The sequence below is a fragment of the Rhipicephalus sanguineus genome, chromosome 3 (genome assembly GCF_013339695.2).
Source record: "Rhipicephalus sanguineus isolate Rsan-2018 chromosome 3, BIME_Rsan_1.4, whole genome shotgun sequence".
Taxonomy (NCBI): domain Eukaryota; kingdom Metazoa; phylum Arthropoda; class Arachnida; order Ixodida; family Ixodidae; genus Rhipicephalus; species Rhipicephalus sanguineus.
In genome coordinates, this window is record NC_051178.1 from 101793756 (window position 1) to 101815828 (window position 22073).

At 50.2% G+C, this 22073-nt stretch overlaps 1 protein-coding gene across 1 annotated transcript in view; it reads right to left on the reverse strand.

The window, feature by feature from the left end:
- LOC119386866 (glypican-6) overlaps positions 1–22073 on the reverse strand; it is a 157347-nt gene that overhangs the window by 33657 nt on the left and 101617 nt on the right. The gene's annotated exons all lie outside the window — the stretch shown is intronic.

Here is a 22073-nt window from a genome sequence, read left to right on the forward strand (position 1 = left end):
TCTCGGTGGGAGGCGGGGCAGAGAAAAAAAAAAAAAAAACATCAACTGAGAAGAAAAAAAGAAGAAGATGGCTCTCGCGTTCGAGTCGTCTTGGGTGACTGAATAAGGGACGCTATGAGTTTTCTCTTGCTCACGTATTGGAAGGTTATATGCGCGTCGAATGCAAGTGTTTGCATTCGCCGAATGCAAACAATGCAAGCGTTTGCATATTTAGAGAATATACTCCAGAGCGGTAGGCTGTCCCAATTAATATTGCTCAAATTCAATAAGCGACTTTAGTGACGCTGAAGTGGCAGCGAAAGGGCTCATTAAATGCTTGTTGAAGGCCGGAGGGCCTGTTACGGCGACCGACAAAACAGTGCAAGTAAGCATCGCCTCTGTTCTACGTAAAAAAAAAAGTAAATGCTTAAATGAAAACCTGAGCGTATAATGTCTTACAGGTATGTAAAGCACACCGACCTGTTAACGGAACAGAATGTTACCCCTCTCATCCGTCCATCTATTCATCTGTCTAGTAATACATATGCTCAAAAACAAAATCACACCTTCGATCCTAACGCGGACGAAATTATCAGATGCAGGGATATCGAAGTTTGCGGACGTGGGAATATCATTTGTTTTTGGTGGCTGCCAGAATCCAGGATAAGGGATATCTATACATAATTTATTTAGCGTCCCAAAGTTCAAGCACGAACAAATCCTGTTAGGGCTATTATTATTATTATTCATTTCTTTTCGCTTTCGTTAAGCATAAACTGAAGCGGGAACTGCCAATGCAGAAAAGGAACAGCCTCACTTGTGAGGTGCGTGTGTGTGAAACCGCAAGATATATACGCATATACGTTTTCCGAAGACGCAGCATCTCCTATGAGCGCGCGCTTTTACGTCGCTTCTCCTCGAACACGACGACATCCCCTGTAGCTCTGGCCGGCTCTTAGCACCATCATGCACGTACCTACTTATCCAGAAAGCACAAAAAAGAAAGAAAACAAACGCATCTCGAGACGGCGGGTACACGACATCGCTTTCATGCTCAATATCGCATCCACCCTGCCATCGTCAGAGTGGCAGGTGAAAGGAGCTTAGAAAGAAAAGTAAATAACAATAAGAAGAAAAAGAAGAGGAAGACAGAAGCACGTTTCCGCTGAACGAAGCGACCGGAGTCGGCTGCACGTCAGCCGGATAGATATAGAAGCAACGTGGTTGTGTTTTATAGATATACAGTCGCGTGACCGCGCGAATCACATCGCCGCTTTGCCAGACAAATTGAAGAGAACGCATGAGGCTGACGCTTGCGCGCATGCAATACACAAACAAGAGTGTCGCCGGGCCTTTCCGAACGTCAACTCATGTATGCGCCTCCCCCAACCGCACGTGATACTCCCATGCAGCGCATTGGAAATAGGGGTGTGCGAATATTCGAAAGTTTCGAATATTCGTCGAATATTACATTCGAAATATTCGTATTCGATTCGAAAATCGTGTATTCGAAAAGTTTCGAATATTCTATAACTTCGATTATTCGAAAAATTCGAATATGCGATTCGATTATCATGCATAAAATAACTCGTCTTCCACATTTCTGCTGCGTTCATATTGCTAAAAACGCTGCCGAGAGGAGCGATAAACATCGTAAGTACACGGAGGCACGATATCTGCCTTCGACGAGCGCCCCAATACGTATGATTTATTGCTGGTGCATCTCCAACGTGCAGCGCTGTTGGCGATCATGTAACCGTACATTTTCAGTATTATGCGGCCGTAACGTGCCGCACTACCACTCGTTCACTATGCGGGACCACTTCTGAAGAAAGACAGGGACCCATGTGACTGGTGGCGGACTGTAGGCACCTTCAGATACCCCAGTCTGCCAAAGCTTTGCCCCATGTACCTCCCTATACCAGCCACTTCTGTCCCAAGCGAGCGTGACTTTTCAGTGGCAAGGGGGGGGGGTGTCTCTGTTAGAAAGGAGCGCCTGCTACCTGATCATGTGGAGCAACTCATATTTCTTCATGATAACATGTAGTCATTACTTTCATTGTGCCGTGTTATTTGCTTGTGTTGTGATGTGCATTGTGCTAGCCTGGACATTGTGTTTGGAGATAGCAGTGTATGTTGTGTTGCCAGTCAGGCTGTTAATGTTTTTTTTTTTTTTTTTCAAATAGCTACATGTTAAATAAAATATTGTTACTGTGGAGGCATTTTTCCTTTGATATTCGATATTCGATTCGATATTCGAAGGTGGATATTCGTATTCGATTCGTATTCGAAAAAATTGATATTCGCACACCCCTAATTGGAAACCATTGAGCCGTGGACGGCGGCGTTATAAGGATGGCTGACGCCAAATGCCGTACCGCAAGCTGCAGTGTCGGTATACCTCAACTTGTCTTGCGTTGCAAATGCAGAAATATGCCGATTGCTAGTGCTTCTCTTAACGATGCATTCTCGACGTAGAAACCGAACACTCGACAGGATTAGAGCGCACAAACAAATATGCGGTGACGGATGGGTGGCTTACAGATTTCAGTACACGAGCTACCACCTAACGGTAATCTTTGTAATACGGGTTCATACGTTTCCTTGGCACAGTTTTAGGAAGCCTAACACAGTGAGCTGTTCAGGAAGATGCATACAAGGTATGTTTTTTTCGTTTTAACAAATACAGCGACGATACAACGACCCCGTATTGATTCCGTTGCAATCTGCAGCACCCCTTCACCAATTTAATATTACTTTATCAGCGAGAAAGATGAACTTTCTCGCATAAGGCTCTCCCAGCTGTAGGCACTCCAGAATCGGGCTCTCTTTCGGCGCTTTGGGAGTTGAAGAAATATACACCGGGATGTAGCTAAGTGCGCGATAAGCCGACCCGCTTAAATTATCATTAAGACCAGCTATAGCCTACGACGAGACGGGGTAAATTACGTCAGGAGCACCAAGAGCAAAAACTAATGGCTCCGACATGGGTGCAGCATGGCTTCTGATAATTAGCGAACGAGAAAGCACCTGCATTAAGTTGGCAAAGCGTTCCTGAAAGCTCGAATGTGTAGGCATAAATGTACTGTCACCCTATTTCGGCACGCTTTTACGCACTCTACACAGGGTTACTCCCGATGCACTGAACTGACGGCGCCCCTCGAGCCTGTCCGACTGTTTGAGGACAAGATGCGTCACGGGGGAGAAGACACCGCGCCATGGAAAAGGGGAGTCTTCTTCGCTCCTGGGAGGAAAAGTCGGGTGATTTCATCGGGCGCGCTCGGCTGCGTTGCAGCTGGGGCGTGACGCAATCAACGGAGGGAGGAAAGGAGAGCTTCCATGCACTATAGTGTCGCATCCACCCCCGTTTTCTGCCAACCCACCTCATGCCGCCGGCTTCAGAATCTCCACCCCCATGCCCCAACCCAACCACTCGACAGCGTGCGTACAGCGGTCTTCAACGGGTCCTCGGGGAGCCGTCAGCGCGACGCAAATGCGCTGTGAAATGCATTAACGGGGCGGCGAACACGCGCCTCCCTCTCGATGGAAGAACTGCCGCCAAGCACCGCAATCTGCCACGATCGGTGACCGCCGTAGCCGTCCGTACACGAAGATATAGCAGCAGCGTGCAAAAGTAGTGCGGAGGAGGTGCAGAAGGAGAGTGTTCTTGAGATTCTGTTTTTGAGAGGTCGGTCCGTACCGTTTTGTGTCAAACGCAGCGGCAACGTTTTGGCTGTGCAGAGAAGCCGACTGTGCGAGTTGTGTGCCGCAGAGTACGGTGGTGCAAGCAAGCAAAAAAAAAAAAAAAAAAATGGAAGCGGAGAGGAAGCATTGACGCGGGATGCGCGTGGAAAAAGAGGGGGAGGGGCTTAATGGAGTGTCTGCAACTGTTTTCGTCGCTTAAGGCTCGTTAAACTCGTTTATGGTATTTGACACGGACGCGAGAGCACGCACTGCGATTCGCGAACCAAGTGTAACAAAGAGGAAAACGGTGGCGCGGAAAGGTTGTTGCGACGAGCTCTCTCTCTGCTTCGCTCACCAGGGAGAGACAAAGAGGGGCAGTATATACATAGTGGCGACGACAGAGGTAGGCAGATACGCGAGCAATACGTTCAAGAAGGGACAACGCAGGTTGATGACGGTCCCGTCCGTCGCCAAGTGATAAGGAAAGTGTAGCGCACTGCGATCTCTCTGCGTGCGTCATCATGGGGGACGCGTCCCTTCCCAACGAGTTCGTTTCTCGCGCGAATGCGTTCCTTACAGATTACTCTGTCCAGAAAAGCAGCCCGCTATGCAAACAAGGAACAGCCTCAGAGCGAAAAGAAGAGTCTAAGGATGAGTGAGAGATAACAAGCACGTTAGGATGAGGAACTAAAATGACGCAAAGGGATGACGGCGCTTGGAGCTCGGAGAGGGCTCGGGACTCGGAACAAGCACGCTTACAAATCCTCTGGAGCCCTTCCCGCGCGGTAAAACAAACAAAAAAGCACAATCAAACAAAGTATTTCGCCATCACATAGGTACGCACACAGAACACACGCAGATCCCAGCGTTCGCCCGGCTATATTACTTTTCAGGACGAGGCGGCGGCGGCTTGCGGACCGCTGCGGCCGAGGGTCGTTTCAAAGCCATCAGAGCCGCCGCACAGTACTGCCCGCCCAAATGCGCACAACAGAACGCGCAGCGCGACAGACAGACAGCCTGCCTCCCACCCACAGCGACGAAGGTAGGCGGGCACACGCCGAGCGAATTTGTCCGGGGACCGGTGAATAGAAAAGCGATGTGTCATTCCATCCGCGAAGCGTCTCCTTCCTTTCTCCTTCACGCCGCTGCATGACGTCATCCATCTTTTCTTTCTCCAGGGCCTCTCAGCTCCCCATCCTCTCCCGCCACCGCCCGCGCCGCCTCCATCACTCAGGTTCAAACCTGCCCCCCACCCCCCCGCCGCCACCACCAAGCTAGGATTCGTACAGACAAGCAGAGCGCAGGAAACACACCTCAACTGCGTCGCTAGTGGAAAAGAGAACCGCCAGAAGCAGAAGAGGGAGACAAGCCGAACGGAGGGGCTTTAATCCCGCAGGGAGTAGCGTGGTAAACCTTCCTCCTCCTCCTGTTCCTCACCCATCCCTCATTCAGTACCTCACCGCGTTCCTCTGTCGGTGCGAAGCGCGAAAAGCACACTTTTCGGAAGCCCCGCGTCTATTTGCCGTAAACTCGCGTACACTGCACGGCTCGCCTTCCATCGCAGGCCGCGAAAAGAGCTTCCTTGTTCGTTTCCTCCAGGTGTAATACAAACACAGCAGCGAAGGTGACGCATGCACAACAAAGGTATACATATATAGGCGACGCACACAGAGCCGCGCACTGCAAGCGGCTCAGCCTTTCCCAATGGCTCAGCGCGACGCGGAGTGTCTGCGACGCGCGAGCGTGTGAACTGGCGCGAATGTTGGTGACAATAATACTCGGGTGGCGCGGTGCTTCCACAGTGGTTCCCCCCCTGTCTGACGACGGGCCTGCCATTGTTTGCGCGCGCTGCTGCTTACAGGCTGGAAGAATGCGCCGAAAAGCTCTCCTCGGGGATTTAGCGCACTGCTGCGCTACTTTGGGATGTGTATGTACTTGTTTGGCTCACCTCCGGATGCGAAACGTGAATCTCGAAGTGCATTAAAAAGCGTGTACAGAAAAAGCTGTCGCGGTACGGTTTCTTCAACTGCGAGTCAGGCACTGCGGCGACGGCGAGGTGTGGTTAACATGAAGAAACCTTGATGACGATGGTACTTGAGTTTCAATGGCGCAAAGGCCAGGTTCGGCCAAAGAGCTCCATGACAGATAATGAAGTGTTAACGGTGACCAATGATTTAATGCAGAAAGTTTCCAAGCCGCCTCAAACAGTCACACACGCAAAGGAGCCCCACTCTGGCTCAAATAATAAGCGTTATAAAAATACGAAATAATTGCGAGGGATATAAATATTTTATTTCTATATTTCAGACTAACTATATACTCACAAGTATCGAAACTGTATAGTGGCGTTATCAGAATATTTAACTGCACTCGCAAAACGCGTCCGATACACACCGTGGAACATGCGTTTCCCGAGCGCACAGATTCGACAACTGTGGCCCCGAAATACAAAACGAATAACACAAAAGAAAACTGAAACGCTGACTGTTCTTTACATTTTTTTTTCATGCAGCCTTCTTCAACGTTACTCACTTTCACCAACGATGGAACTCGGCCAATATATCGTGAGGCCTACGCAACCTGAAGAAAAAAAAAAAACGAAATACAGTAACAAATAAAGAAGCTGGTGCGCAGTGCAAGCGGCAAAGCGTCCTTCGGCCCGAGCCCAATGAAAAAGACCGCTGCCCTTGGAATCCATTTGGTTGGGGGGGGGGGGGGGGGGCAAATGACAGGCTGTTACGGGGGCAACAGGCATGCCAAGCGCGCGGTATCAAAGAAGTCCCGAGATCAGTGGTGCGATCTTGTACGCGTTACAAAATAACCACGGAGGCGTGGCATTACATCCAGCCGCACGTGACCGCACATGCCGCACGCGAATGGCCCATTTGAACCGCGACAGACGTCACGGCTCTGTATTGACCAATCGCGTGCGGTCACGTGCGGCTGGTTGTCATGCCACGCCTCCGTGTTTATTTTGTAACGCGTACAAGATCGCACCACAGATAGGCAGGCACTCCCGCTGAGACAGCAACCGCCCGCCGACCTTGAAGGCTTCTCGGCATTCCGCGAATGCCTCCCGGCATCATCCATCCAGTGGGTCACCCGCGTTTCACGAGCTGCCGGCTGCCTTCTAGAGATATATAAGAGACGAGGACGAAAAACGAAGCGGAGGCCAAGGTGTCTGGGGACGCCCCCTAGCGCAGATGAAACGAATTCTATCGTGCAGTGATGCTACAGGCGTACATATACGATAAAGAAATGGATTGAGCGGAATTGAATTCGCGTTAAATATATGATAGATGATGCGTGAGAAAAGCTGAAGATGGGCACGTCTGATGAATGACTGCCGAACAAAACATACCACGAAGACGGTGTATAGAGAGTGAGGTAGACAATTATAACAGAGAGATGGGAAGAAGGAAGAGGCTCTGAGTTCAGGCCTGAATGATAGCGTTATCAAAATTTAATGTGGTGCCCTCGCCTCCTGAACGCAGTTCGAATCAGTTCTTTAACGCCAGAACAGTTCGCATATAAGACAGGACACCCGCAAATTAAATCAAAATCGTTATAGCGAAGATAATAGGGACAGTAGCAGTGATTTATATCAAGCACAGTTCTACATATTGGACAAAAGATTGGTACAAATCGGATTGCGTCTTGTCTGCCGGTATGGAAATTTGAATTCGAAACTAAACGCGGATAAGTTGACTGTGTGAGCGAATTGCTGCGTTTACGCAAGTTTACGCGTATGCGCTTATACCACAGAGGTGGCGCGTATGTTGTGTGGTATTAACTCATTATAACACGATTCTATACTCACTACAGAAGCGACAAAAGTGCGCTGCGCCTTTTATCAGTTATACGGCATGCATGCGCGTAGCTATCGAGCGATCCAATCGCCGCGTGTGCAACGCTCAACTTGACAAACGATGCTGCCTGCCACATACACTGTGTTTTGATTTCAAAGAAAGATTAAAGCGGTACTAAACGGCAGAGCCCTCCCTCCTTTCCGGCTCTCTCTCTCTGTGCTATAATGTCGGAGCTGTATACGTCCAGTGACTCCGTCTGGTGCCTTTCAAAGCAGCTCCAGCACTTCCATAAACATCGATTAGAAAGAGCCTGGCAGTTTGCGTTTTTTTTTTTTTCGACGCCCCATGTACGTCATAAGGCGCGCTGATTTTCACTCGAGACAATCGGGCAACGCCGTACAACGCCGCTAAACCGGCGACCATAAATCACGCGTTGAACGAACGCCGACGTTCACCCGTAATTAAAGGGCCGATTACACTCCGCTAATGGGTTCGCGTGTATATACGTGCGCCAAGTCATGTACTTACGTATCTCGTGTTTCACCTTTTTGTCTCTTTTAATTACACTTCGAAAAGCTCTCTCGTTAATCGGGTCGAAAAGATAACGCGACTCAGCGGAAGGATTCAGGTGGAGTGTACATATACTCAGTATATATGTATACCTGAATCTTTCCGCCGAGTCGCGCTATCTACAAGCATATACAGTAGAGACTAACGTTAACTTACACTCCAAATGGCGATGCCCAGGTAGGTAATTAATGATAATTAATGGCATGCGTAAATATGTTTGTATTATTATTTTTATGATACGAATCGAACTTGCGTCGTAACTCGAATCGATTCGAACAGTTGGATGCGACTGCCGGTGAATATAAGAGGACGCGACTAGTATATGTGTGAGTGAGTGAGTGAGTGAGTGAGTGAGTGAGTGAGTGAGTGAGTGAGTGAGTGAGTGAGTGAGTGAGTGAGTGAGTGAGTGAGTGAGTGAGTGAGTGAGTGAGTGAGTGAGTGAGTGAGTGAGTGAGTGAGTGCAGGTAAGTTTTCACACGATATACGTATACCAACACACTCATTCACCGATTCACGCACACCATTGGTATGAACGGCAACTGAGTATTGGTGCGTATGTATATGAGTGAGCATATGAGTATATATGTAAGCATGACAGTGTATACATCGAGTATGCGTGAAATTCATAGCCTGCAACAATATTGGTAAGTGAGTAGAGCACTCACAAATTGAAACTCGACATCATTTTTGTTTCGTTTTGTTCTCGTTTTCTTTCTTGCTTGCTTGCTTTTTTTTTTTTGTAAACGAATGCTACAAGGAATCGCTCATGATAACCGCGTCGTCATGTCTCTACGAATCTGTCCGCCAAAGGTAATATTTGGCTCCGATGTAAGCGTTCGAGTCAAAATTACGCCGATGAGGCACCATCTTTAGACGCTGGAAACGAAAATACGCGCATTACTTAGCCACAAATTTTCGCGTTTCAATCCGAGAGTACTCTACTTTTAATTCTATCCAGCTATCGCGGGCGTAGCCAGAAATCTTTTTTCGAGGGGGGGGGGGTCAACCACCCTTTATGTATATTCGTGCTTGCGTGTTTGTCTGAGTGCATATATGCAAATCCAAAACTGAGGGGGTGGGTGGGGGAGGGTTAAATCACCCCCTGGCTACTCCAATGCGAGCTACAATATTCCTCGCTCGTGTGCTTTCGCGAGCCTGGGCATCAAACGGGTAAGCATAAGCGAGCGGAGGATGGTGAAAAGAACAACGACAAAAATGTCTGAGAAAAAGAAAGAAGCAGTAGCGATAGGCCAGCACAGGTGGGCGTATGCACTCACGACTAAATAACGAGGGCCGCTTCGGAGCACTGCAAGGGACAGAGGATGAAACGAGTGCGTCGATCGCCCACTACGAGGCTTATTATAACAAACCATATTGCTCGCTGACGACCCGCCCCCTTTTGTTTTTTCAACCCGCAGTTCAAACTACACGACACAGAGAAAACAAAGATTGCAGCTGTAGAGAACGCGAGAGGGTGGAACCGAAAAAAGAAAAGAGGGGGGGGGGGTCGCATGCATACGCGTGCAGCATGCGTGTTATACGTACCGCGTGCAGCGTGCTTGTATTTCGCGCGGCGTAACGGCACTCCATAATCGCACCGGCAACAATTCACCCCGCCTCTACACTGATGTCCTCATAAGCGCTGACGACGGTGCGTTGTACGTCGCGTGCCACCATATAATGCGTGTTTTACTGCTGTTATGCCACGCTTCGTTATTGCATCAAGACCCCCCCCCCCTTTCTTTAAATTTTTATTCTTTGTATACGTACACAACGATCGTGGCGACCACCACGCTCGAGTGGGAACCGCTAACGAGCGCTGAAGCGAGCTAGTGGAGGCATACGCGTGTGGCGTTAATAATTATTACGGTTTTCGCTCCCACCATATCTTCCGTGTTTTCTTTGGTTTGTGTTTTTTTTTTGTTGCCTCTTCTCCGCAGTTCATCCGGAAGATGAAACGGCTCATTTAATTTCTGACGTTCTTGTCACGAGCCAAGACAGTCTACGGGGGGTATACAGACTGACAGCCGCCCGGAAAACATGCGAGGATGGAATGCTGATACATCACCATAAACGTCATCTTCATTAAGACAAGCTGCTCTGCTTTTGATCCTGAGAAAGAGTACGCTTTATTCATTTTAGGCCTCTTCGAGAATATTAATAATATATTGAGGGAAAATGTCACGTTTGTTGTTCTCACACAAGCTTTTGGCAAATAAACTGAACGTACCGCATCCTATATAGAATACTCAAGAAGGGTTCCGCTATAAACAAACACGCCACACCAGAAGTCACCACTTATAAAGCCAATTTTTGCAAGAACGGAAACTTGCAAACACAGTTTTTTTTTTCTTTTCCTGCGGACCGTTTCTGACTGGAACAGTATCCCTAAGGCCATCTTCCTTTGTGCAATCTTTAGAAAAACTTTGGGTGAATGATTTGTATGTATACATTTTAGTTTCATTCCTTCAATCTTCTGTTCTACCACTCTTGTGTTACATTGTATTTTTATCCGTTGTATTGCTCCTCCTGCGTGGACCATAAACGTTGGCCTGCAGTATCGCGAAATAAATAAATATGAATATGAGGCGCACGCCGTAGCGAGTGGGGGACTTAGCATTAACGTACATCTTCCGGCTTTCTTTATAACGTGCTACAAGATAAAGTCCCGTGCGCAGAAGATACCCATATATTGGCAAAAAAGAAAAAAACAAACACGATTTATTACGTCACGTACGTGTTCGCCTAATCTGTCCCGTTTTCACGCTGTTTTCCCAATTAGCATGACCTCGAGCCAACAAACCCGCTTGTGCCATGTGTTGTTATATACGTTATTACCGTTAGCTAGAGCTACGCGAGATTATCGATATTGCCGCAAGTCTTATATTTCATGAGTTGAAGCTTCACCCACAAAGACTGTGGGCAACGCGCTGCGCAGGCCTCGCCGTGATGTGTAGGAAGCTTCGCGATTGTTTTGGAACAATCCGTTAAGATTGCGCGCCGCACGAGATTGTTCCAGCTTTGTCGAGAGATAACGCCGCCAACAGCGATATCGCTGGAAAGTTCGATAGCACCTGTATAAAAGCCGACGCACTTCGCCGCTTGTCAGTTGATCGACGGTCGACGCTCTGTCCGCCGCTATCAGTGTGTTGCTGTAGATTGACTTACAGTTTCCCGGCCACAAGTTCGGCCAAATAAACAGTTTCATCTCGAACGTGCTGACTGCTGTCTTCGTCGTCACGACCACGTGACATCTGGTGGAGGTGCTGCTTCATGATCCGGACGCCACCGCGGGGCGCTGACCCAAGCCCAAGCCGAGAAGAAGACGACGCTAAGGACAACCCGGATCCTCGAACCAGCCGCCGGCAGAAGGGACTACAACCAGAGTACGGGCTCCTTCCCGAAAACACCAGGCAGCCGAAGACCGTCACATCGACCGCCGAGACGATGACAGACCCCCTGCCACCTACAACGGTAGTGATGCAACAGCCAAGGGAGCCACCGACTTTCCGTGGATCGTCGTTTGAAGACCCGGAGAGCTGGCTGGAGACGTACGAGCGAGTCGCCGCCTTCAACCACTGGGACACTGAAGAGAAGCTGCGCCACGTCTACTTCTACTTAGAAGACGCCGCGAAGACGTGGTTCGAAAACCATGAATCGAGCCTTCAATCCTGGGACCTCTTTCGGACGACGTTCCTTAATACCTTCGCGAGCATCGTCCGCAAGGAAAAGGCCGCTGCTTTGCTGGAGACAAGAGCACAGCTACCGAATGAGACGGTCACCATCTACACGGAAGAGATGACGCGACTTTTCCGCCTGGCTGATGCTGCGATGCCTGAGGAAAAAAAGGTCCGCTTCCTTATGCGGGGAGTGAAACAAGACCTCTTTGCAGGATTGGTGCGGAACCCACCGAAAACTGTCATCGAATTCCTAAAGGAGGCTACAACAATTGAAAAATCCCTCGAGATTAGGACGAAGCAATACAACCGCTCAACCCTGTCGACAGGCTACACAGAAGCGCACTCGCTAGGCACCGACGACCTACGGGAAACCATCAGAGCGATAGTGCGGGAGGAGCTGCGCAAGCTGTTGCCTTCAGCGCAGCCTCAAGTGGATTCGATCGCCGACATGGTCCGCGAGGAAATCCAGCAGTCGCTGGGCACCCCCGATGCAGCGCAGCCGCAGCTGCAAGCAATGAACTATGCTGCAGCAGCCCGACGCAACGCCCCCGCTCCTCGTCCACGTCATGACGCCGCGCCGCCGCAGCAGTTCGGCCGTCAGACGCCGCCGCCGCCACCACCACCAACGCCCTACCGTCCTCCTGTCACCCGACGCTATGCCCCGCGCTATGCCCCAAGGAAGACCGACGTTTGGCGCGCCCCTAACAACCGCCCGCTCTGCTACCACTGCGGGGAGGCCGGCCATACCTACCGCCGCTGCCAGTACCGTCAGATGGGGCTACGCGGATTCGCCGTCAACGCGCCGCGCCCCCAGCCAGGCGAACGGCCTCGCGACATCGACGACTTCCTCACCGGAACACAGTGGCAAGAACGACGACCTTCCCGCTCGCCGTCGCCCGGCCGCTACATGTCACCGCACCGCCGGCAGTACACTGGCCCAAACCGGGGCCGGTCGCCTAGCCCGTATCCGGAAAACTAAGGGCAGCAACCGATGGAGGTGCGGTTGCTGCACGACGAAATGCCGAAGATCCTCCGCGGCCGCCGACGACGACAACGCGAGGAGACCTGCAGAACACGACGCGAAGCAGACGAAGTCCTGCCGATGAAACCTCGCGGACCGAAGTAGACCTGACGACGCAACGGGGAAGCAGCGGAACAAACCGGCGTAGCCGTGACCCCACGCCACGACCTAACTGCAACGCGAGACGACGAACTAGCGACCTCGACGTTCTTATCGACGGCCACAGCGTCACAGCTCTCGTCGACACCGGAGCCGACTATTCTGTCTTCAGTGGACTGTTCGCCACCAAGCTGAAGAAAGTAAAGACCGCTTGGAGTGGACCCGAAATCCGGACAGCTGGAGGCCACCTGATAACGCCGATTGGTGTCTGCACGGCGAGAGTCACCATCAATAACCGGACTTATCCTGCGAGCTTTGTAATCCTACAAAATTGCTCTAGGGATGTGATACTTGGAATTCACTTCCTAAGTGACCACGGCGCCGTCATCGACCTGAGATCTGAGTCGATAACGCTAACCTCAGACAAAGCGCTCCCGCCCCACGCGACGCCAGGGAACCATGCATTGAATGTGATAGAAGAGCAGGTGACCGTTCCGCCCCGCTCCAGCGTCATTATTTCCGTCGGCACCGAAAAACCTGCGAACCTTGAAGGCGTCATCGAAGGCGATCAGCAACTACTCCTGAACCGTCAAATTTGCGTCGCAAGAGGTATAGCCGAACTGCGTGACGGTAAAGCAAAGGTAGTGCTGACAAACTTCAGCCACGAATATAGGCACCTCAACATTGGTACGACGGTTGCCTACATTGACGAATGTGTAGCCGCCAGCGATGCTTTCGCCCTCTTCGATGCTGCCGAACCTGCTTCGACGAATAGAGGTCCCGAACCGGATTTTGACGTCAACACGAGCCTTGCGAATGTCAAACAAGACCAGCTCAAAAACCCTGCTCCTGCAATACAAGGACTGTTTCTCGTCGTCATCGCGGGTACGACAAACGCACCTTGTTAAGCACCGCATTATAACAGAAGAAGATTCTCGACCACTCCGTCAGAGCCCCTACAGAGTTTCGACTCGAGAGCGCGACGCGATAAAGAAACAAGTCGACGAGATGCTACGCGACAACATCATCCAGCCGTCCAAGAGTCCGTGGGCGTCACCCGTGGTGTTAGTGAGGAAGAAGGACGGGACACTGCGCTTCTGCGTTGATTATCGGCGCCTGAACAAAATCACGAAGAAGGACGTGTACCCCCTCCCACGGATAGACGACACCCTGGATCGACTTCACAACGCGACGTACTTTTCATCGATGGACCTCAAGACCGGCTATTGGCAGATCGAAGTAGACGAGAGAGACCGAGAAAAGACGGCTTTTATAACACCCGACGGCCTCTTTGAGTTCAAGGTCATGCCTTTCGGTCTTTGCTCGGCACCTGCGACGTTCCAGCGCATCATGGACACTGTACTGGCCGGATTGAAGTGGCAGACGTGCCTTGTGTATTTGGACGACGTCGTCGTGTTTTCCTCGACCTTCGACGAGCATCTCCGGCGGCTCGAGGCAGTACTTCAAGCAATAAAGGCCTCTGGACTGACCCTGAAGCCAGAAAAGTGCCGATTCGCGTACAACGAGCTCTTGTTTCTGGGCCATGTGATCAGCAAGTCTGGAGTGCGCCCAGACCCGCGGAAAACAGCGGCCATCGCCGACTTCGCGCCTCCCACCGACAAGAAGGCCGTGCGCCGATTTCTCGGCTTATGCGCCTATTACAGACGCTTCGTCAAAAACTTTTCACGCATCGCCGAACCACTGACGTTTCTCACGAAGACTAACGTGGAATTCAGGTGGGAAACGGAGCAAGTGCAAGCATTTGAGGAACTTAAACGACGCCTGCAGACGCCACCCATACTTGCGCATTTCGACGATTGCGCCGACACTGAAATACACACCGACGCTAGCAGCGTAGGACTCGGTGCCGTCCTTGTGCAAAAGACTGACGGGCTTGAAAGGGTTATCAGTTATGCTAGCCGGTCACTATCCAAGGCAGAAGCCAACTATTCCACAACAGAAAGGGAATGCCTTGCCATCATCTGGGCTACGTCAAAGTTTCGCCCCTACCTCTATGGCAGGCCCTTCAAAGTTGTCAGTGACCATCACGCCTTATGCTGGCTAGCTAACAAGAAGGACCCTTCAGGTCGTCTCGCACGATGGAGTTTGAGGCTTCAAGAATTCGACATTACCGTCGTGTACAAGTCCGGACGAAAACACTCTGACGCCGACTGCCTCTCTCGTGCCCCCGTCGACGCGCCGCCGCAAGACGACGACGATGACTGCTTCCTCGGAACTATAAGTGCCGACGACTTCGCCGAAAGGCAACGAGCCGACGCGGAACTGGGGGGCCTTATGGAGTACCTCGAGTGCAAGACCGCCGTTGTTCCGAAGGTATTCAAGCGAGGACTGTCGTCGTTTTTCTTACGGAACGGCGTTCTCCTGAAAAAGAACTTCTCGCCACTTCGAACGGACTACCTTCTTGTCGTGCCCTCATCATTGCGACCAGAAGTCCTCCAGGCCCTACACGACGACCCGACGGCTGGACACCTCGGTGTTTCCCGCACCCTCGCCAGAATACAGGAAAAGTACTACTGGCCACGCCTTGCTGCCGACGTCGCCCACTACGTCAAGACTTGCCGAGATTGCCAGCGACGGAAGACACCGCCGACTAGGCCAGCGGGACTTATGCAGCCAATCGAACCACCTCACCGGCCGTTCCAGCAAATCGGGATGGACCTACTGGGGCCGTTCCCGACGTCGACTTCCGGCAACAAGTGGATCGTCGTAGCGACTGACTACCTCACCCGCTACGCGGAGACGAAGGCCTTGCCCAAAGGCAGTGCCGCCGAGGTAGCAAAGTTCTTCGTTGAGAACATCCTCCTGCGTCATGGCGCCCCAGAGGTCCTCATCACCGACAGAGGCACGGCGTTTACTGCTGACCTAACTCAGGCAATACTGAGATACAGCCAAACAAGCCACCGCCGGACCACAGCGTACCACCCACAGACCAATGGCCTCACCGAGCGGCTAAACAAGACCATCGCCGACATGCTGGCCATGTATGTCGACGTCGAACACAAGACGTGGGATGCCATCCTTCCGTATGTGACCTTCGCATACAACACGGCCATGCAAGAAACGACGCAAATGACGCCGTACAAGCTGGTCTACGGAAGGAGCCCGGCAACAACGCTCGACGCAATGCTACCAACCGCCACCGACGAAGACGATCTCGACGTTGCCGCCTATTTGCAACGCGCCGAAGAAGCTCGACAGCTCGCCCGCCTGCGCATCAAGAACCAGCAGAGGGTCGACAGCCGTCACTATAATCTTCGACGACGCCACATGGAGTACCAACCCGGTGACCGTGTGTGGGTCTGGACGCCGATACGCCGACGTGGGCTCAGTGAAAAACTTCTTCGGCGATACTTCGGCCCATACAAGGTGCTTCGACGTCACGGCGCTCTTGACTACGAGGTCGTCCCGGACGGCATTACGAACTCCCAGCGACGCCGCGCACGACCTGAAGTCGTCCATGTCGTGCGCCTTAAGCCGTTTTTTGCGCGTTAGCGAACCTGAGAACTCTACTTTTTCCTTTGTTATTGTAATTTATTTGTGCATGCACTTGTTTTTTCCTTTGCATGTTCTGTTGCAAGCATCGGGACGATGCTTTTTCAGAGGGGGGCATTGCCGCAAGTCTTATATTTCATGAGTTGAAGCTTCACCCACAAAGACTGTGGGCAACGCGCTGCGCAGGCCTCGCCGTGATGTGTAGGAAGCTTCGCGATTGTTTTGAAACAATCCGTTAAGATTGCGCGCCGCACGAGATTGTTCCAGCTTTGTCGAGAGATAACGCCGCCAACAGCGATATCGCTGGAAAGTTCGATAGCACCTGTATAAAAGCCGACGCACTTCGCCGCTTGTCAGTTGATCGACGGTCGACGCTCTGTCCGCCGCTATCAGTGTGTTGCTGTAGATTGACTTACAGTTTCCCGGCCACAAGTTCGGCCAAATAAACAGTTTCATCTCGAACGTGCTGACTGCTGTCTTCGTCGTCACGACCACGTGACAATATACTATGCTAGTTCCGCATACACTTGTTTCTTATTCTGTGTACCAAGATTTTCTCCAGAGCATTGATACTTCCGGTAATATTATAATAGATAATTATATATACGGCGCAGTACTTCTTAACTATGGAGCCGGTGGTGACACCGCGAGTGGATACGAATTCTGCAGTAAGACCTATTTGAACGCAAGTTCTCGTAGTTCATTAAAATGTTTTATGCCAGTCATCATGCGCAGATAAACACCATGTATCACGCCCAGATGTCAACGTTACGAGCGCGTCTTTCTCTCTCTTCCCGAAAAAAAAAAGTAATGTAAAGATATTACAATAAATCGCAGCTTGTTTTAAAATCGCGCACAGATGAGCGACATAAATCCGGAGCTTATAGTTGCGGCTCCCGATCGAGGAAAGCGAAACGCGGGAGAACGGCCGCAGCACGCCGATGCTATAGGAGCGCGCAACGGTGTTCATGGCAACGCAGTGAACGTATAGAATTCAAATTCAGCTTCGCGGAACAGCAGATCGAAAACGGAAAGATCGAGCGTTGCAAGTCTACAAATAAATCATAAGACGGAGAGAGAGATAGAGAGAGAACCACGAGGGACGACACAGGGAGCTCCTGATTTGAACAAGAAAGAAAGAAAGAAAGAAAGAAAGAAAGAAAGAAAGAAAGAAAGAAAGAAAGAAAGAAAGAAAGAAAGAAAGAAAGAAAGAAAGAAAGAAAGAAAGAAAGAAAGAAAGAAAGAAAGAAAGAAAGAAAGAAAGAAAGAAAAAGAAAAAAAGGCAGCAGCGGCACTGAGCGACGTCAGAAAATGAAAAGCGCGGAGGCAATGGTTAAATTATGCATGCCGCCGAGTGAATATAGGAGACGGGAAGACCGGACGGGAACTGGTGCAGGTGAACGCGGCAGTGCCTTCTTTGCTTTCTTCCCGATATGCACACATTCGTTCGGTTTTCTTTCTTTCTTTCTTTTTTTCTCACCTTATACACTCGCGCTTCTTTCACGTTTTAAGTGCGGCACAGAGCATCTCGCTTATCGTGCAGGCGTATAGAAGCGTCTTGGTCGCTGACGACGGTGGGCAATCAATACGCCATTAGCGGTGCTCGAGAATATAAGCGGCCATATCGAACGCCAGAAGTGAGTGCGCGTTTATACGGAAGGCCTCCTTCCGGCTTGCATGCGGTCATCATGAGACGGACATCCTTGTGACAGTATCTGATTTACTCCCCTCTTTCGCTCTTCTTTTTTAGAGTTATCCGATTCAAATCACCCGAGGAGTGGGAGGGTTGACGAAAAAGTCACGCGGCACCTTGCGCATTCGCCTAGGGCGACTCGAAGGCGAAAGCCGTCTTGTATTTTTTTTTTCTCCTCAGCCTTTTGTATTAACCCCCCACGCCTCCCCCGAAACTTTCTGCACCTTACGTGGCTTTGCAGTGCCTCCGGGATCGGCCCACGTTTGACCAAGAGACATGTCATGTGATGACGACATCACGTGAAGTCGGGTTATGTGACGTCATCGTGACGGCACAAAATTTGGCGACCTATGACGTCATGATGACATCGCAGGGTGAGTTCACCACACCACGATTTTTTGCATCGCTCGTGTTGGCGCCGACGGTCACTTTTCGCGTTTGATGAGGCATCTAAGGCTTTCGCCTGAATATTTACCTGCATGGGACGGGTACACACACACACACACACACACACACACACACACACACACACACACACACACACACACACACACACACACACACACACACACACACACACACACACACACACACACACACACACACACACACAACACACGGTGCGGTACCATGCTGAAGAGACAAATGTGCATACACACGCACGCGAGCACACGACAGACCGGAATACAAATAGGGGAAAGAAAGGAGGCAGACGATTTATCGGTCGTCTGCTCCTCAAACTGCTTCCGAGAAACGCGACATGCGAAAAATATAGAAAAAGAAACCACGGTATTATAAAGTACGAGACAGAACTGACAGCGAAGAAAGGAAGGTTAAGTCGGGGAAATGATTGGGTGAACCGTCTCGACATGTATAGGGAAGAGCTCTCGCCTTTCTACCGTCAACACTAACTCATTCCCGAAACAGCGCGCCTATACAAGCTTTCATTATATTCTCAGGAAAAGCGCGCGAAGTTTTAAGGCATAGCTGAAGAAATAAACGAAGCAGGCAGTACCAACCCACGGTTAAGGAATTAGTTAAGATCGCGCCTACATTGGTAAGAAGTTAAGGGAAAGCGTGTCCCTAAACTGGGTTCGGTGAGGATTAAAGGGAGAAAGGGAGTGAACGAACACGGGAGAGAATTTATCCCCTGCCTCAGCGATGGCCGCCATAATGTCGTCACAGAGCCAAGTGGCGCGTACAAAGCAGATAGAGATAAAAGCGTACAGAAAAAGATAGATGAGCCAAGATCTCGCGCGTGCAGGAGAAGCAAATAAGCGGGAAAGCAGTGCTGCAGGTTGCATTTAAGGAAAGTTGTAGCGTATATAAAAGGCGGCGGCTGGGCCGAGTAATTAATATGATGAGCAGTTAGAGAACGGCAGGCAGGAGGGAGGGTAGGCGCACTCGAGAAAAGGCGACGATGAGCGAAGCCAAGCCAAGCCAAGCCTCTGCAGCGCAGCTCGAACAAACAAAACGCGTGCCTCGGGATCCCCCATCAGTGCCAGCCCCGTTCGCGTGCGAGGCCCCTTCGTTTCGGCCGGGAATAATTATCGCCACAAATTTGCCACGAGACTTCAGCGCGCGCATACTTAACGGCGCTCACTCGAGAGGCATGGCCGATTAAGAAGAATTAAACGAGAGATGAAAAAAATCGCGAACTCTTCGCGTAAGAAGTTTTTTTGAGGGGCGCTGAAACGAATTCAGGTCGGACGTTATTAATTCACTCTACACCGCTTTCGCTTCGACGCATCAACTCGGCACCCGAGTGTGTGTGTTTTTTTTTTTATATGCGAGTCGTATAAAGGGTATACACTAATGTGAAGCATTCCACGTTGGAAGCGAAATGGGATTTCAGGAGCAGCGTATGCGTACACCTAAAAACAAAATTTTCAGGGCGTGAAAAACTATACCTTAAGTAATGTAGGATATAAAAAGTAAAATCGCATGAAATTATAATCAAGACGAAACATAAACGAAAAAAGGCGGCAGATCCCACGCATTGTGGGAATCGATGTAATGCGAAGCAGCCAGCAAAGAGGTGCATAGATCGTCTTGTATGTCGTTTAGCAAAATGCGTGTCATGGTTTTCATGTTAACTTTCATGTTCGTCACACAGTAACGTCGCGCAATACCAACTTCGGGGTAGATCAAGCTAGCGAAACGGCCGCCAGCGCACCACGAGCCTGGCACGTAAGTCATGCTGTACCTGACATGTGTCATAACTTTCATGTTAACTCGTGTTATTTATGTTCGTCACACAGTCACGTCGCAAGATACCAATTTCGGTGTATATCGGGCTAGCGAAACGGCCGCCAGTGCCCCATGAGCGTGGCACGTAAGTCATGCTGTACATGACATGCGTGTCATGATTTTCATGTTAACTCGTGTTTTTATGTTCGTCACACAGTCATGACGCGCAATACCAATTTCGGGGTAGATCAAGCTAGCGAAACGGCCGCCATGGCGCCCCATGAGTGTGGCACGTAAGTCATGCTGTACATGACATGCGTGTCATGATTTTCGTGTTAACTCGTGTTATTTATGTTCGTCACACAGTCACGTCGCGCAATACCGATTTCGGGGTAGATCAAGCTAGCGAAACGGCCGCCAGCGCCCCATGAGCGTGGCACGTAAGTCATGCTGTACATGACATGCGTGTCATGATTTTCATGTTAACTCGTGTTTTTATGTTCGTCACACAGTCACGTCGCGCAATACCAATTTCGGGGTAGATCAAGCTAGCGAAACGGCCGCCAGCGCCCCATGAGCGTGGCACGTAAGACATGGTGTACATGACATGCGTGTCATGATTTTCATGCGAACTCGCGTTTTTATGTTCGTCACACAGTCATGACGCGCAATACCAATTTCGGGGTAGATCAAGCTAGCGAAACGGCCGCCAGCGCCCCATGAGCGTGGCACGTAAGTCATGCTGTACATGACATGCGTGTCATGATTTTCATGCGAACTCGCGTTTTTATGTTCGTCATACAGTCATAACGCGCAATACCAACTTCGGGGTAGATCAAGCTAGCGAAACGGCCGCCAGCGCCCCATGAGCGTGGCATGTAAGTCATGATGTACATGACATGCGTGTCATCATTTTCGTGTTAACACGTGTTATTTATGTTCGTCACACAGTCACGTCGCGCAATACCAATTTCGGGGTAGATCAAGCTGGCGAAACGGCCGCCAGCGCCCCATGAGCGTGACGCGTAAGTCATGCTGTACATGACATGCGTGTCATGATTTTCATGTTAACTCGTGTTATTTATGTTCGTTACACAGTCACGTCGCGCAATACCAATTTTGGTGTATATAAAGCTAGCGAAACGGCCGCCAGCGCCCCATGAGCGTGGCACATAAGTCATGCTGTACCTGACATGCGTGTCATGATTTTCATGTTAACTCGTGTTATTTATGTTCGTCACACAGTCACGTCACGCAATACCAATTTCGGCGTAGATCAAGCCAGCGAAACGGCCGCCAGCGCACCATGAGCGTGGCACGTAAGTCATGCTGTACATGACATGCGTGTCATTATTTTCATGTTAACTCCTGTTATTTATGCTCGTCACACAGTCACGTCACAAGATACCAATTTTGGTGTATATCAAGCTAGCGAAACAGCCGCCAGCGCACCATGAGCGTGGCATGTAAATCATGCTGTACATGACATGCGTGTCATGATTTTCATGATATGACTTGTCATTTATGTTCGTCATACAGTCATGTTACGCCATACGGACGGACGGACGGACGGATAGATAGATAGATAGATAGATAGATAGATAGATAGATAGATAGATAGATAGATAGATAGATAGATAGATAGATAGATAGATAGATAGATAGATAGATAGATAGATAGATACGCTCAAAGTCGCAGAAGTTCGCTAAGAAATGCTTCGCATTTAATATTAATTAGTTTTGAAAGGAATAAACTCCGTTAGGAAGCCGATAAGAGACTTTTCAGTGAGGGAGTGAGTGTCCTCTGGACGTATGCATAATAGCAACACTGTTTA